Source organism: Antechinus flavipes, chromosome 1 (assembly GCF_016432865.1).
Source record: "Antechinus flavipes isolate AdamAnt ecotype Samford, QLD, Australia chromosome 1, AdamAnt_v2, whole genome shotgun sequence".
In the NCBI taxonomy this organism is placed as follows: domain Eukaryota; kingdom Metazoa; phylum Chordata; class Mammalia; order Dasyuromorphia; family Dasyuridae; genus Antechinus; species Antechinus flavipes.
In genome coordinates, this window is record NC_067398.1 from 247,324,047 (window position 1) to 247,341,315 (window position 17,269).

A 17,269-nucleotide genomic window follows, 5' to 3' on the forward strand; every position below is an offset into this window, starting at 1 on the left:
GTTCAAGACTCTAACAAGCATGTATTAAACACTTACTGTGTACAAGGGATTTGTGCTTGGGAGGAGGGATGTAAAATAAAACAAAGCTCTCAAGGAATCCAAGTCCTATGATACTATATAAGTAGATAAGTATATAGGGTAATATGAGAAGAAAGAAACACTTTGGGGGAATCAAGAAAAGGAGGAGTTATCTGAACTGAGCCTTGGAGGAAGCCTAAAAAATGTAAGCAGTGGATAAAAGAAGCAAGTGCATTCCAGATTTGGGGAGACAATATGTGGAAAAACTAATATGGAAAGTCAAGTGTGAGGTGGTCACTAATTGACTATGTGACCTTGGAAAAGATGCTCCTCCTACTTGGGTCTAGGTTTCCTCCTCTATAAGAGGGATTGAAGGGATTGAAAAGGCTAGTGTCTAAGATCCCTCCCAGTTCTATAGTTGATTCTATAAGCGTGAGATGTCAGTCAGATGGCAGGTTGTCTGTGTGTGATGAATGAGAGTTAGAGGCCAGGGAATTGGGGAGGTTAGGAGTCAGGAACTTCCCAGAAGCAAGAGTTCTTGGTTTCTTTCCCTGTAGATCCTGTGATAGCTTATCCATTTAGAAAATATTCCACTCCACACTCTCGTGTCTCCTCCACCACTCTTTCAAATATGCAATTTCCCCCTGAAGTTTCCCTAAGCAAAACATTGGCCCCACTTCCCAGTAGAACCAAGGCACTTAGGAAAATAAACTTAATTACTAGAGACGGGAGCCTCTACCACTCCAGAACCTGTTAATAGTTCTGGTCTCTTTATTCTGCATTAGGAGCATGACCCTATTACAAACCACGCTTGCTATGTTAATATGTTACTAGACCAATCACTCACATGAATATTTTATGTACATTTACTTGCTAAACTCCAGGAAAAGAAAAAAAAAAAAAACCAAGACTTTTAAAACACGGACACAAAGAAATAGAAAAAAAAAGAGTTGAAACCAGAAATTCCAGACAAGAATAGGACCTTTTGCTTTTTAGTAATGCTTGCCCTCTCTAGCCCTCTGCAAATGAGCATCATAAAGGACTTTATTATACCCATTTTACAGACGCACTAAGAGTGCATGCCATTTTCATTTGGAGCTCAAAGCATTTTTACAGGCTGCAGTTTGTGGTCAGTGCTCAATTCATAAATGGGGAAGGAGACTCAGAGAAACTTTATGATATTATACAAGTATGTACAAATGAGGTACAAGATAATTTGGGAGAAGGCATTAATAATGCACTGACAGCTGAAGAATCAATGAAAGCCTTGTGTAGAAAGTGGCACAAGCTATAGATTCAAGCACAATCCTGCTAAAAGGAAGAAGTTAGACTAAATCAGTGATTCTTACTTCTGAATTCCTTCACATTTATAGTCCATGGGGTTCATACTAACAATAATTTAATAGTGCTTTAAGAAGCAAATGATTGGGGGCAGTAAGGTGATATGATGGATAGCATCCTGGAATCAAGAGCATCTGAGTTCAAGTCTGGCTTCAGATACTTACTGTGTGATCCTGGATAAGTAATTTACTCTGTCTGCCTCAGTTTCCTCATCTGTAAAATGAGCTGGAGAAGAAAATGTCAAACTACTCCAGTATCTTTGCCAAAAACCAATAATATCAAATGCAAATGGTGTTATGAGGATGAAGTAAGATGTTTGTAAAGTTCTTTGTAAATCTTAAAGTGCTATCTAAATGCTAGCTATTATTTTATTATCATTATACTTCTCCCTTCACTTTCCTGACCTTATCCTTCCTTCCAGGTCCAGCTCAAATACTATCTCTTTCAATTCAACAACCATTTGTTAAGCCCCTGCTTTGTGCAAAGCATTGTGGAATATCTTGGTATCCAAAGATAATTTTTTTTTTGCCCTCAGGGGGCTTATATAGAATATGTAAATAGATAAGTACATACATGAAAAACTGAGGAGGAGGAAAAGATATCAAAGACTAAAGCTTCCTTGTAGTCTTTCTCCATACACACAGCCTCTCTCTTTCCTCAGAAGCCTTAGGATAATCGTATTCTGTATTGTTCATTGGACAGATTGCTGCCTCAGGTTCTTTTGTGCAGGCTGTGTGTATGGAGAAAGAAAAAATTTTTTAAAAATTCAACTAATTTTTATTGGATGATTTAAAAAAAAAATGAAACTTAGATTTCTCTGTATCTTTTCTCCCCCTCCAGAAAATCATTCCTTTTAATTAAAAAAGGAAAAAAAATTGTAGAAGTAGCCATCATATTGAAAAAGTTTGATTTTGCAAATTAAGACAACTTTGAGATACCACTACATACCTCTCAGATTGGCTAAGATGACATGAAAAGATAATGACAAATGTTGGTGGGGATGTGGGAAAACTGGGACACTGATACATTGTTGATGGAGTTGTGAACGGATCCAGCCATTCTGGAGAGCAATTTGGAACTATGTTCAAAAGTTATCAAACTGTGCATATCCTTTTACCCAGCAGTGCAACTACTGGCCTTATATCCCAAAGAGATTTTAAAGAAGGGAAAGGGACCTGTATGTGCCAAAATGTTTGTGGCAGCCCTGTTTGTAGTGGCCAGAAACTGGAAACTGAGTGGATGCCCATCAATTGGAGAATGACTGAATAAATTGTGGCATATGAATGTTATGGAATATTATTGACTATTTCAGAGAGACCAGGAGAGATTTACAGGAACTGATGCTGAGTGAAATGAGCAGAATAAGGAGATCATTGTACAAGGCAACAACAGATTATACAATGATCAATTCTGATGGACGTGGCTCTCTTCAACAAGGAGATGATTCAAATCAGTTCCAATTGTTCAGTGATGAAGAGAGCCATTTATATCCAGAGAGAGGACTGTGAGAACTGAGTGTGGACCTCAACATAGCATTCTTACTCTCTCTGTTGTTTGGGGCATTTTGTTTTCTTTCCCAGTTCTTTTTTTCCTTCTTGATCCGATTTTTCTTATGTAGCAAAAAACTGTATAAATATGTATACATATATTGGATTTAACATATATTTTAACATATTTAACATGTATTGGACTATATGTCAGCTAGGGGAAGGAGGGAATAATTGGGAACAGAAGGTTTTGCAAGGGTCCATATTGAAAAATTGCCCATGCATGTGTTTTGTAAATAAAAAGCTTTAATATAAAAAAATAGGGGAATAATAAACTAATTAAATAAGAATAAATTTAAAGTATCTATAACACAATTTACAATAAATAAATAAATAAGAAGAATAAATTAATTAAAAAAAGAAAAAGTTTGATTTCCTATGCTGTATTCTACACCCCATGGTCTTCTACATTTTTTTCAAAAAAGCAAGGGAGAAGTCTTTTCCTATCTTTTCTTTGGCACTCATTATAATTCTGCAGCATTCAATTTCAATTGTTTTGTTGTTGTTCTTTCAACTTACATTATTGTAGTCATAGTGTCTCTTGTTTTTCTGCTTACTTCATTTTGCATCAGTTTGCATAAGTTCTCCCACACTTCTCCTGATTTCTTACAGCATAATAATATTCCATCACCTTCATTTACCTCAACATGTTAAGTCATTCCTTAATCAATGGGCTACTTTGTCTCCAGTTCTTTGCAATTACAAAAAGTTCAGTTCTAAATACTGTTTCATCTTCTTAACTATTTTTATGTGTGTATTATCCTGGGTTTTTTTTTTTTTTATCTCTCTTTGATCTATTTCTAACTCTCTGGACTTTGTCATCACACCTTACCTTTCTTTAGCAAATTCTCTCTGAGCCTTTGACTTTCTCATCCTGGAAGATCCCTCTTCTTCTGTAACCCCTTTCTTCCACTGATTAGTTCTTCTCTAGATTTTGAGAAAGGATTCTTGCCAACTATCCTTCAATCTTTTCCAGACCCTTTCACTATCTCTCTAGATTTTTGCCACTGTTTCCTCCAGTCCCCAATCATCTCCTTTTTTTCCTGATGTTTCCTCCATTATAGTGTAAACCCCTTGATATCTTTCTTTATTCCTGAATTTTTAGCTTTATTCCTTAGCAAGTGCCTGCAACATAATAAGCATTTAATAAATATTTCTTGACTTTACTTGGAAAAATTAGGTTGAGAGGCCTACCAGAGTTTCATAGAATGGATTTCTTAATATTCTTCACAGTGTTACTAAATAAAGACTGGTTGCTTGATCTTCATAGATGCCATAGTTCATTTAAACAACTCTTGAAACTCATGCTAAATGAGGCACCATTTGCAATCTCAAAAGAATGAATAGACTTGTGATGGAAAGAATCATCCATATACAGAGAGAAGACTATGAAGACTGAATGTGAATCACAACATAATATTTTCATTTTTTTGTTCCTGTTTGATTGTTTTTTCTTTCTTTCTCATTTCCCCTTTTTATTCTGATTTTTCTTGCACAGCATGATAAATGTGGAAATATGTTTAGAAGAACTACACATGTTTAATCTATATTGGATCATTTGCAGTCCAAGAAAGGGGGTAGAAGGAGAGAGAAGGAAAAAAATTGGGAACACAAGGAATTGCAAGGGTGAGTATTGACAACTATTTTTGTATGTATTTGGAAAAAAAAAAAGATTTTTTTTTAAAAAGAGAGAAATGGTCTTAGAATTAGGAAGACCTAGTGCCTAGTTGTATACGGTGTATGAATGACATTGGACATATACCTTAATCTCTTAGAATTCAGGCACCTCTCAAGATTGTTAATTGAAAAGCAGAAGCTAATGTTTGGCAGAGTGATTTTTCTTCCTGGGAGCTTTCTAAAGCAATGAAATTATAGGTTTAGGCTGGAAAAAAAAAGGCACTGGGGGAAGACAGAGAAAGTGGTTTACATTAAGTTCATTGAATCAGTGAATAAACACGACAAATATTATCTCATCTGCAACTCACAACAACCTTCTGGAGTAGATGTTGCTATTGTCTCCATTTTACAGTTGAGAAAATTAAGGTTAAGTGATTTTCCCAGGAGCACTCAACTAGCTATGTGTTTGAGGCCTGCTGACTCCAAGTCCAGGGCTCTTCCCATTTTGCTGTTTAGATACTTCTTAAGATACTTCTAAAGATGACTTCAGATGCTTTATAACCTCCAAGCAACTAGGTGGTACAGGGAATAGAAAAAAAATGGTGTCAGGAGGACCCAAGTTCAAACCCAAACTCAGACATTTAACACTTACTGTGTGACTCTGGGAAAGTCACTTAACCTAATTACCAAACAAACAAATAAACAATCTATGTTGGAGGTGAGAAGCAGGAGATGAGATTCATCATTGTCTTTGGAATCAAGACTGGCCATTTCACTCATCAATTACTTTTAAAAGTTGTTTGCCTTTATATTATTTCTGTTATTGTATAAATAATAAGACACAATCTTTTGACTTCTAATTCAGAGTTTTCTCTCCTGTAGCACATTCTCTCTCCAAACTGTTGAACCAGAGAATCAGTTTGCACAAACATACTTTTTCCCCCCCCAAAGTTGCTTTTTCTATGAATCCTTGGGTGGAACCATAGCTAAAATCTTCTGAAATTCAAAATCTACTCTTGCTCCTTCTCTCTAAAAAGCACTGAAAGTATAGTTTAGGGCCTGAAAATAAAATAAAATTGAATTTAAAAATGAAAACTAAAATGAAAGTACAGGTTATCCAACAGGAAACTGAGTAGATGTTCAATTGGACTTTAGGATGGTTCCCCCAACCCTGATAAATCTGGGCCAAATAATATTATTCAGTCTGGCAATATGAGGATCAGATTTTCTTCTTTTCTAAATGTAATAAATGGTATATAGAATGTTTTTTTTTTACAAAAATTCATTTTATTTTATTATTATTATTATTATTATTATTATTATAACTTTTTATTGACAGAACCCATGCCTGGGTAATTTTTTTACAACATTATCCCTTGCACTCACTTCTGTTCCAACTTTTCCCCTTCCTCCCTCCACCCCCTCCCCTAGATGGCAGGCAGTCTTATACATGTTAAATATGTTATAGTATATCCTAGATACAATATATGTGTGCAGAACCGAACAGTTCTCTTGTTGCACAAAAATTGGATTCAGAAGGTAAAAATAATCTGGGAAGAAAAACAAAAAATGCACACAGTTCACACTCATTTTCCAGTGTTCCTTCTCTGGGTGTAGCTGATTCTACCTATCATTGATCAATTGAAACTGAATTAGCTCTCTTTGTCGAAGAGATCCACTTCCATCAGAATACATCCTCAAACAGTATCGTTATTGAGGTATATAATGATCTCCTGGTCCTGCCCATTTCACTCAGCATCAGTTCATGTAAGTCTTTCCAGGCCTCTCTGTATTCATCCTTCTGGTCATTTCTTACAGAACAATAATATTCCATAACATTCAGGTATATAGCTGTGTCATATTTAACATGTATAGGATTGCTTGCCATCTGGGGGAGGGGATGGAGGGAGGGAGGGGAAAAGTCCAAATAGAAGTATGTGCAAGGGATAATGTTGTAAAAAATTACCCAGGCATGGGTTCTGTCAATAAAAAGTTATAATTATGAAAAATTAAAAAAACATTCAGGTATATAGAATGTTTAAGAAGACTAGCACCTCTGGTGTGAGGGCTTGCAGGACCTTCTTCAGAGCTGCTCATCCATTTTTGGTGTCTGTAATTCACTCAACTTTTACTTGTGGCTCCAAGAAGCAAATCTGAATTCAAACAGCTTCAGATACTTAGCACCTCACTCACCCGGGCAAGCCTGTCTCAGTTTCCTTAACTGTAAAATGTGTACAATAATAGCACTTATTTCATAGACTTACTGTGAGGATCAAATAAAATACCATATTCAAAGCACTTTGCAATCTTAAGAGTGTTATGGAAGCTATAGCATGTACATAAAATCATCTCTTCAGGATGGAAAAAATGATAACATGTTCCATTAAAGAGACAGCATGGAATCCTGGATAGTGTCTTAGATGCAGCTAGATTACACAGTGGATAAAACACTGACACTGGAGGCAGGAGGACCTGAGTTCAAATTTTACCTCAGATACTTATTGACTTGTGACTCTGGGCAAGTCACTTAATCTTGATTGCCTTTCCAAAACAAAAAAGAAAACTTTCCTATACAACATTTATTAGCTATGTGACCCTAGGAAAATAATTTAATCTTCCCAAGTTTCAGTTTCCCCAACTGTTCATGGGGATAACACTGTTGGTTTTGCTGATGTTCAAATAAGGTATCTATAACACAATTTGCAAGCATTAGGTACTATTTAACTATTAGTTATTATTACTTACAGAGCATTTGGAGGGAACTTTCTGTAATGGGCTGAGGCTTGAGTTGATGCACTGAGGTCCCAAGCACATGAGGCTAAATAGTAATTGGACCATACTCTATTAATATATAAGCTTGGAGAAAGAATGGCCCCGCCCACTCTTTGTGCAAGTCCTGATGTGTTGTATAGGAAATGACGATTCTGGTGGGTGGAGGCAGGGGAGGGAAAAAGGAAGGGGAGGAGAGCTCAGACCTCTCTCTCTTTTTTTTGTTTGTTTCTCTTCTTTTTTTTGCTTTTTGCTCAGAACTTTCATTTGAGAATCTCATAGCACTTTGTCTTATGATTTATGGTATTTTACAGTACCTCCTTCCCTCAGTTTTGAAATTCTGTCCATTTTCTAGGTAGGGAAACTATTCACAAAAATGCTTTGTTCTGGATACATGTATTTCAATGTCATCTAAGATTGTATTAGTCTCTTTGCCATATCACATAGACCCCCAGATCTATTTCAAATGAACTGATATTTAGCCTTGTCAGCCAAATTTTATAAACTGTAGTATTTGCCATATAGTGATATCACTTGTCATAGAGTATGTTCATGTCTAACTAAAGAAGGGTGACTTTCAGTTTGGAAGCTCTCACTCTCACCTATATAAAGCCAACTAGGCTTTCACACATTAGTGTGAATAAGTATTCCCAGCAAACAGCGGCACTATTTAAATTTGTATTACATATTTCCATTAGACTACAATAAATTATCAGAGTTTACATATAACTTTGAATAGTGTCAATTCAAATAATGCAAGGATTTGTAAAGATTGTTATTTGTGCTAACCAGAACCTGATTATATTTTCTCCATTCATTGGCAGAGAGCCACACCTCTGGTTGGGACAAACAGATGTGATTGTTGTTGGTGGAAACTTTCTGAAAAATGTACTGAACAGCCAGCATCATTGAGTTGGTACCATCTGGGTCTTCCTTACATGATGATTAAACTGGAAAATGTCCATGACAAACGAAACTGAACTTTTCCTTTGGGAGCACATTAGCAGGTTCAGTTCTTGCTCTGGGCAACCTTTTCGAAGGAAAATTTTTAGGAAAGCTTTTGTAATGGCTGAAAGGGGGACCAAGAGGGAAGAAATTATCTATTTTCTCACATCATGTTATATTTAAATGTAATAAGGAGAAATGACAGGAAGATCATAACTTGGTGCAGATGTTCAAAAGGGAGAGGTGTTTAGCCATTTACATAGCAACTTTCACTCTTTCTACTCTTCCTATGAATCACTGTCCCTCTGTCTGCTCACCTTAACTTCTGCTCCCCTTTATTTTTTTTTCCATCTCCCTCCCAAAATCTCCTCTAAACATTTCCCTTTATTATCTCATTATTTCCCTTTCTTTTCTATTTCTCTCCTGCCATCGTTCACTCTTTCATTCATTCACATAATAATAATAATAATAATAATAGCTAATATTTATATAGCACCTACTATGTGCTAGGCACTGCGCTAAATGCTTTACAATTACTATCTCACTTGTTTCTCATAAACGACTCCATGAGGGAGGTGCTGTCATTGTTGTTATTGTTGCTCATTCTTCATCTTTTTTTTTTTTTTTTTTTTTTTTTTGCTGAGGCAATTGGGGCTGACTTGCCCAGGGTCACATAGCCAGGAAGTATTAAGTGACTGAGGCCAGATTTGAACTCAGGTCCTCCTGACTTCAGGGCTGGTGGTCTATGCACTGTGTCAGCTAGCTGCCCCCTCATCCTTCATCCTTGAAGAGGACCAATGATGATATCAGGAGGATGCTGTCTTGGCTTGCAAGTGAATTGAATTTAAGTGAGATGGGGCTGGGCAAAGTCCTCAGCCCCACTCTTTTGCAGAGTCATCAGGAATCTAGGGGCAAGGCATAGATCAAGATAACTGGTGGTATTCTTGGATGCAATGGGAGGTCTTGGTCTTTTTAAACTTTTCCTCAGGTCTCAATCTGTCTGATCCTTCAGCAATTAGAGGCTAATAAGAACTGAGGCAAAAAATGGCCTAATTTGCCTTCATAAAAGAAGGGAAAAATCAGGTACTCTTATGAATCCCATTTTACAGATGAGCTTGACAGAGATAAGTGACTTTCCAAGTCACACAATTAGTAAGTATCTGAGGTTAGATTTGAATTCAATTCTTTCTTATTCGAGAGCAAATCCTCTCCATTTCATTTGATCTATCTCCCTATTCACTGCATCACCTAGATACCTGGATACTTAATAACTATTTGTTGTATTCATTCATTCATAGAATATTTATGGTTTTCTCATGTGGAGATTGGATGGAAAGGTTACAGTATATCATGGTTTCTTATTGGATAGATTTCAGGGGGTCAGTGAATTTCAATGGGAAAAAATTTTTCATCTTTATTTTCGCTAACCTCTAGCTAAGAAATGTGGCATTTCCCTTAATTGCTTAAAGATGCTGTTCTAAGAAGGGGTCCAAAGGCTTCCGCAGGCAGATTATTACCAAAGGAGGGCCATGACACAAAAGGAATGTTGCATTAGAGCACCTCTAAGGTCATTTACAGCTCTGCTGGTCTATTTTTCTAAGGTACTCTGTGCAAGATATAATTCAAGGTACTATGGGAATTGAAGGATGAATTTTAAAAAACATGGTCCCTATCCTTAAGGAACTAACATAATCTTCCTCTTCTATTATCAGCTCCTCTATGCTATGCCCTTCTCCATTTTGCTTACTTATATTCTTTGTGGCTTCTTTTCTTTATTATTGAGTCCACCCCTCCTTCTCTGGACTTCTGACCATTCTGCCCTTTCTATCACCCTTCCTAGTTATGCTTAGAACAAGCTTCAGCATCTTCAGAACCAATTTAGGGCAAGTTCTATCCTGCAGGAAAGGTTCATGTGAGGTTTGGCATCTGTGTCAAGTGATTTTATTTGCAGCCTGGTGGGCAAGACCGCCAAGATCCTTGCGGCAGATAAGCACACCTCATTCTGCAAAGCCTTACAAAATATGCTTATGAGGACACAGTAGATTATTGTTGCTGCTGCGAGCTTGGAGATAAACTGACCCCTAGCAAGATGGCTCACAATGTATGTATGATCCTAGTCTTAGAGAAACCATAGGAGAGAGTGGGGATGGCTCAGCATAAATCTCCTCACTTTTAAAGGGACAACTCTTAAGCACAGGGGGAAGAGAGACAGACAGACACAGAGGGATAGAGACAGAGATAGAGACAGGCAAAGACAGAGAAACAGAGAAACAAAGAAATAGAGTGAGATAGAGACCGAGAGAAAAAGATGAGAGACAAAAAGAGATAGACACAGAAAGAGTGACAGAGAGGAACAGAAAGTCAAACAGAGGGAGGAGGTAGGGAGAGAGACAGAAAAAGACAAAAAGAGACAGAGAGACAGAGAGAAACAAACATACACACAGAGACAGAGAGAGGGAGGGAAACAAGAGAGGAAAGGAGAGACAGAGACAGAAAGGAGAAATGAGAAAGACGAGAGACAGAGAGACAGAGTCACAGAAAGTGACAGAGAGGGACAGAGAGGCAGACAGAGGGAGGGAGACAGAGATAGAGAGGCAAAGACAGAGAATCAGAGAAACAAAGAAATAGAGTGAGACAGAGACTGAAATAGAGACCAAGAGAAATAGATGAGAAGCAAAAAGAGACAGACACAGAGACACAGAAAGAGTGACAGAGAGGAACAGAAAGTCAAACAGAGGAAGGAGACAAGGAAGAGACAGAAAAAGACAAAAAGAGACAGAGAGACAGAGAGAAACAGAGACATACACACAGAGACAGAGAAACAGAGAGACAGAGAGAGGGAGGGAAGAAAAGAGAGGGAAGGAGAGACAGAGACAGAAAGGAGAGATGAGAAAGATGAGAGACAGAGTCACAGAAAGTGACAGAGAGGGACAGAGAAGCAGAGAAAGGGAGACAGAGAGATAAGAGACAGAGAAACAGAGAAAAAGAAACAAAGAGACACAGAGACAGAGGGACAGAGAATCAGAGACAGAGAGCACATGCTAGATTTGGAGTGAGGAAAACCTGAGTTTCAATTTGGCCAGAAATACTCATTAGTTGGGTGACCCTGAGTAAATCACTTAACTTCTGTCAGTTTCTTCAACTGTAAAATGAACATGTTGTAATGTAATGTACATGTAATAATGGTACCTTATAGCCCCCACCTGTCAAGGATTGTTGTGGGGATAATAAGATAATCTTTGTAATGCACTTAAGTATAATACTCTAACATTTTTGGTTGTTGTTCAATAGTTTTTCAGTTGAGTCCCACTCTTCATGACTCCATTTGGGGTTTTCTTGAGAAAGATTCTGGTAGAGTATTTTGCCATTTCTTTCTCCAGTTCATTTTACAGCTGAGGAAACTGAGGCAAATGGGGTAAAGTGACTTACTCAGGGTCACACAGCTACTAAGTGCCTGAAGCTGGATTTAAACTCAGGAAGATGAGTCTTTCCTGGCTCCAATGCCAGCACTCTATCCATTGCGACATCTAGCTATCCTCTGGAATGTCATAGATGCTATAAAAATACTTCTTCCTTCCCTCCTTTCTTCCCAGTCCCAATACAAGAAGCCAGTGTAGTATATTATTAGTTTCTAAAGAGACAACAGCACCATTCAGCAGGAACCTGGTTATTGGCTCAGTTCCATTTAATAAAAATAATTAATAATAATAACATTCATTTATAGAGCATTTTATAAGTAAGGATCATTTGATCATCTCAATAACTCTGGAAAATAGATGCTATTATTATCCCTTTTTATAGGGAAGGAGACTGAAGGTGAGAGAGATTAAATGACTTGTCTACAGTTAGTAAGTGTCTAAGGCTAGATTTGAACTCATCTTCCTAAATTCAAGATTTGCATTCTATCCGTGCTGCCTCAAGTAACAATTTATATGGCACTTTAAGGCTTGAAAGTGCTCTTTGCACAACAACCCAGTGAGGAAAGTGCAAATATTATTATCCTATTTTATAGATGAGGAAACTCAGACAGGTCAATTGATTTTTCCTAGAGCCACACAGCTAATATCCTTGATTCTAATGAATCTGCTTAATATTGTTTCTATAGAGGTCAGCATGACAGAAAAGATCAATTATGGAGGTTAGATCTACAATATTCTTTCTGGTCAGCCAAATTTGGGTTATCTAAGTGATATTTAAGGAACCTTTTCTAAACATTGTGGTTCAGGAGTAAGAGTGCTGAATTTTGAGTCCAGAGACTTAAATTCAACTCTCACGGATTCATTAGGATCAAGGATCACCATTCTACCCATTATACAACTTACCTATCTGAATAGCATATATAAAGTACTTTGTGCATTTTAATCATTTTGAACAAATATCAGTGAAAGGGTTTGTCACAACTCAGAAATGAACAGATCACTTCATCTGACTTGTTAGTACAATGGGCATAATAATATTTATACAAGGATATCATTGTGCAAAAATGTTTGTAGCAGCCCTTTTTGTAGTGGCAAGGAACTAGAAATTGAGTGGATGCCCATCAATCGGAGAATGGTTGAATAAGTTATGGCATATGAAAGTAATGCAATATTATTGTTCTATAAGAAATGATAAGTAGGCTGATTTCAGAAAAGTCTGGGCAGACTTACATGGATTGATACTGAGTGAAGTGAGCAGTACCAAGAGAGCTTTGTGCACAGCAACAAGATTACGTGATAATGAACTGTGATAGACTTGGCTCTTCTCAGCAATGCAATGATTTAAGGCAATTCCAATAGACTTGGGATAGAAAATGCCATCCACATCCAAAGAGAAATATGGAGACTGGATGTGGATTGAAGCTTAGTGTTTACACCTTTAGTTGTTCTTTGCTTGATTCCTTTTTCTTTCTTTCTTGTGATTCTTTCTCCCTTTTACCTGATTTTTCTTGCACAACATGACAAATATGGAAATATGTTTTAACAATTTGCACATTTACCCTACATCAGATTGCTTGCTGTTTTAGGAAGGGGCTGGTAAGAGAGGGAGGGAGAAACCTTTGGAACACAAAATCTTGCAAAAGTGATATTGAAAACTATCTTTACATGTATTTGGAAAAATAAATCACTATTGAGAACAAACAACAAATATGTCATGAGAAAAGGCCTTTGTAAATTTTAAAGTAGTATAGAAATAACAACTATTACGATCAGTAGGAGACTGTTAGCTTTGTTCTTTGGATTGCACTGACCCAGATTTTGAGTTCTAATCTTCCTGATGCTGCAGCCACAGCTGGATAGAACATTAAAATGTTAGAGCTAGGAGGAAACCAAGTCCCACTTCAAAACAACAACAATAACAACAACAACATAATTCATCTTTGCATAAAACTTTTGGGTTTACAAAACACTTTCCTCCCATCCAGCAGTCCCAGGATGTAAGCAATGCAAAATTATTCCCATTTTATAGATGAGGAAATTGAGGCACTCTCCCTGTAACTACTCCCTCCTCTTCCTCTTCCCCCCAAAGGAGCAAAATTGAAAAAAAAAAAAAGACTCATTGTATATTTCTATAGTGTGAGAAAACGAATTTTTGTATTAGCCATACCTGAAAATGTATCTCCTTTTGCATCTTTTTTAAAAAAATTTTTATTTAATAATTACTTTATATTGACAGAATCCATGCCAGGGTAATTTTTTTTTTTTTTACAACATTATCCTTTGCACTCATTTCTGTTCCATCCTTTTGCATCTTAAATTTCTCTTTTCTCTCTCAGGAGTTGAAGAGACATCTTTCATCTTCATTCTTTTGGATTCATGGTGTATTAGTGTATTGATCAGGGTTTCAAGTTATTTCAGAGTTGCTCTATAATTTTCTCTGTGTGTGTGTGTGTGTCTGTGTTTATGTCTGTATATATCTTTATGTAAGTTATTTTCTTTCTTAGCCCTGGTTTACTCTCTGTTTTGTATCAGTTCATAAAATTCTTCCCAATTTCTTCTGAAATTGCTATCTCATTTCTTATGGCACAATTATATTCCATCACATCCATATACCATCATTTACACATTCTTTAATAGGAAAATACCTCCTTATTTTTAAATTTTTAGTGACCATGAAAAGAATTTCTATAAACTAAACAGTTCCTGTTCTTAAAGTGTGTTTATTCTATTAGTAAACAACATCTATTCAGATAAATAAGCAGAGAATATGTGCAAAGTAATTTTGATGAAGGAAGGGCACTAACAATTATAAGGAGATTTCTTAACTGGAAATAAGTCTAGTGTATGTTTGAGGATTGAGGGGATGGTTTACTGGTGATCACTGTTTCTAGAGCAATGGTTCTCAAAGCATAGTCCAGAGAATCCTGAAGTTTCTGAAACCCTTTCAAAGGATCTACAAATTCAAAATTAGTTTTTTATTTCTAATATAGCTGTATCTATAAATATATCTATCTCTATAAATATCTGTATTTAAAATATATTTATAAATATAACCCATATAAACAAAACTTTTTAATAGTAAAAAGGTACACTGAGAGCAAAAGTTTGAGAGCCACTGATTTAGAGAAATGCATCCTCAGCTGGCCTATAGCAAAAAGTTTCCCATCACTTCCTTTCTTTAAAAAGGATGAACTTGATTCTCATAGTAGCCTTTCTCCACACTTGCTTCTGATTAGTGAAGTATTAGAGTAGGCACTTTAATATTCGCATCCCACCCCTCCCATGTGGATGCCACAGAGGGCCCACCCAGTGTCATGGATCTCCTTCTGTTCTCTTGCTATTACAATGATAGCATTTGGACACATGTGTTGTCCATCAGTTGATTCACCCTCTTTCTATGTGACTGGCTAATTTTCTTTTTTCTTTTTCTAATAATATATGTCTCTGATGACATCATTTATTTTCCTTATATAGTATAATTTCTTATTTTAACAGGCTACAACTTGCTGACTTCCATCATATTCTTCTCTATTGGGCAGCTGTCCATGAATTCAATCATGTGAAATTAGTAATAAAGGAGAATGGGGCAGAAAAACAACTTTGCTTAGTAGAAAGAGTGAGAAGACTCTTGCAGTTCTGACTGGACAAATCATGGAACTTTATTCAAATCACTTTCTTTCTCTGGGTTTTAGTTCTTTCTTTTGTCAAATAAAGGAGTTACGGCTGGATGAGATCTAAGAACTCTTTCTACTCTAACATTTCATCAATCAGTCAATAAGCATTTATTAATTTATTATATTCTGGGTACTCTGCTGGGTGCTGGGGATGCAATGTTTCTAAGTCACTTTATTTTAAAATCTGGAGGTGTTTTAGGAGATCTCATGTAATCTCTATCAATTTTAAGTGCTGCTCAGAAACTCTCAGTCATTGGGGCCACTAGGTAGTGCAGTGGATAGAGCACCAGCCTTGAAGTCAGGAGGACTTGAGTTCAAATGTGACATTTAACACGTCTTGGCTGTATGACCCTGGGCAAGTCACTTAACCCCAATTGCCTCAGTTAAAAAAAAAAGTCTCAGTCATATATTGAGCACCATGTCACTAGATTATAATTCATTTGAATATACAGAGTAGTTTTTCCATCTCTGCAGAAGAATTGCAACATTGACTTTAGCATCTCATCTCTAAGCCCCTTATGCTACATGCAGTGAGGTAGTTGGGTGGTATAGTTAGTTAGAACATTGTTCCTAGGATAACCTAAGTTCAAATTTGGCCTCAGATACTTAGGAGTTTCATCACTCTGGGTAAGGCACTTAATATCTCAGCCTAAATTTCCCCATCTGTAAAATGGAGATGATCATAATAGCACCTGTTTCCCAGTATTAGTTGAAGGGAGAAGATGAGATAATATTTGTAAAGTGCTTTGCAAATCTTAAGGCTCTCTATAAATGCCACTTCTTGTATTATAGTTATTAAGTAAGCAGTCAGAGGAATTGGCTTGGTGTGTGCTTTGGAAATTTGCTTAGTTCCCAGCATCCAGTTGTTTTGAAAGAGGAGTCTGGCAGAGAATGGTTAAAATGGGGGAAAAAAATAAACCACATCATTAACATGCATACCATGTTTCTCTAGTAACATCACTGCAATACCATCTTTTCTGTTTTTAAATCTGCAGCAGAGAGAGACCTACCAGAGAAAGAGTGCAAGAGACAGAAATAAAGGTAGAAGAACAGAGAATGAATGAGAAATTAAGAGAGAATGAGATAGATGGGAATTGAGAGAAATTCTGAGAGAAACCGAGCAAGAGGCAAAAAGAAGAGGGAGTAGAAAGAGAAATGGAGGGATGAGCAGAGATGGGGAAGAGAGAGAGAGAGAGAGAGAGAGAGAGAGAGAGAGAGAGAGAGAGAGAGAGAGAGAGAGAGAGAGAGAGATGGTGTACTGTAAACTGAGCTTTTGCTAGGACCCTGGAAACATCAAGTGATTCTTTATGTGGCAATAGATTTGGTCCTGCCATTCTGAGCCCCAAGTCCCCCCTCCTCTTTCCTCCCCAAGCCTGAAATTCCATCCATTTATCAAACATCCAGATAAGAGCCCTGGCTGGCCCTGAACCCTGGAAATCTGTTCCAATCCGAGCCCATCGTCTCTCTGGAGGATTTCTTTCTTCTTAAATGGTGTTCAAAAGTACCCGGAGCTTTTGAAAAGAGGCCTGTCCCCGGAGACAGAGATTAAAAAGACGAGTGTGGAATTGGAGTTCTAGAATTGGCTTTAACTTTTTTTTTTCTTTTACTCCCCTCCTCCTCCCCCTCCCCAAATGGAGGAGAAGGCAGCATAGAGAGTGTAGTGTGAGTCACTCTTGTTATTCTCCTCATGCAGCAGGAAACATTTCTGTGAGTATAATGTATCACATGGTGAGATCCTGGGTTAGCTCTAATTGCTTCTATTTGCATAATGAAGCTGGACTGAGCATCCTGCTGGTATTTGAAAGGAGAAAATCAAAATCAGCTCCAGGTAAACAGTTCCTCCTCCCCCTCCCCACCTTGTAATTTTGTCACTTGCTTCCTCTGTTAATGCTGAGTACAGGATCCTTCTTTTCTTTCTTTTTCTTCCTCCCTCTCTTTC

The 17,269-nt window shown here is 37.1% G+C and overlaps 1 protein-coding gene across 1 annotated transcript in view; it reads left to right on the plus strand.

Annotated features, from left to right (window-relative positions):
* The window catches only part of FBXL18 (F-box and leucine rich repeat protein 18), a 166,448-nt gene that overhangs the window by 146,216 nt on the left and 2,963 nt on the right, over positions 1–17,269 (plus strand). The window contains exon 7 of the mRNA XM_051999925.1: positions 4,405–4,532. The gene's annotated coding sequence lies outside the window, so the exon portion shown is untranslated. The remainder of the gene's footprint in view (positions 1–4,404; positions 4,533–17,269) is intronic.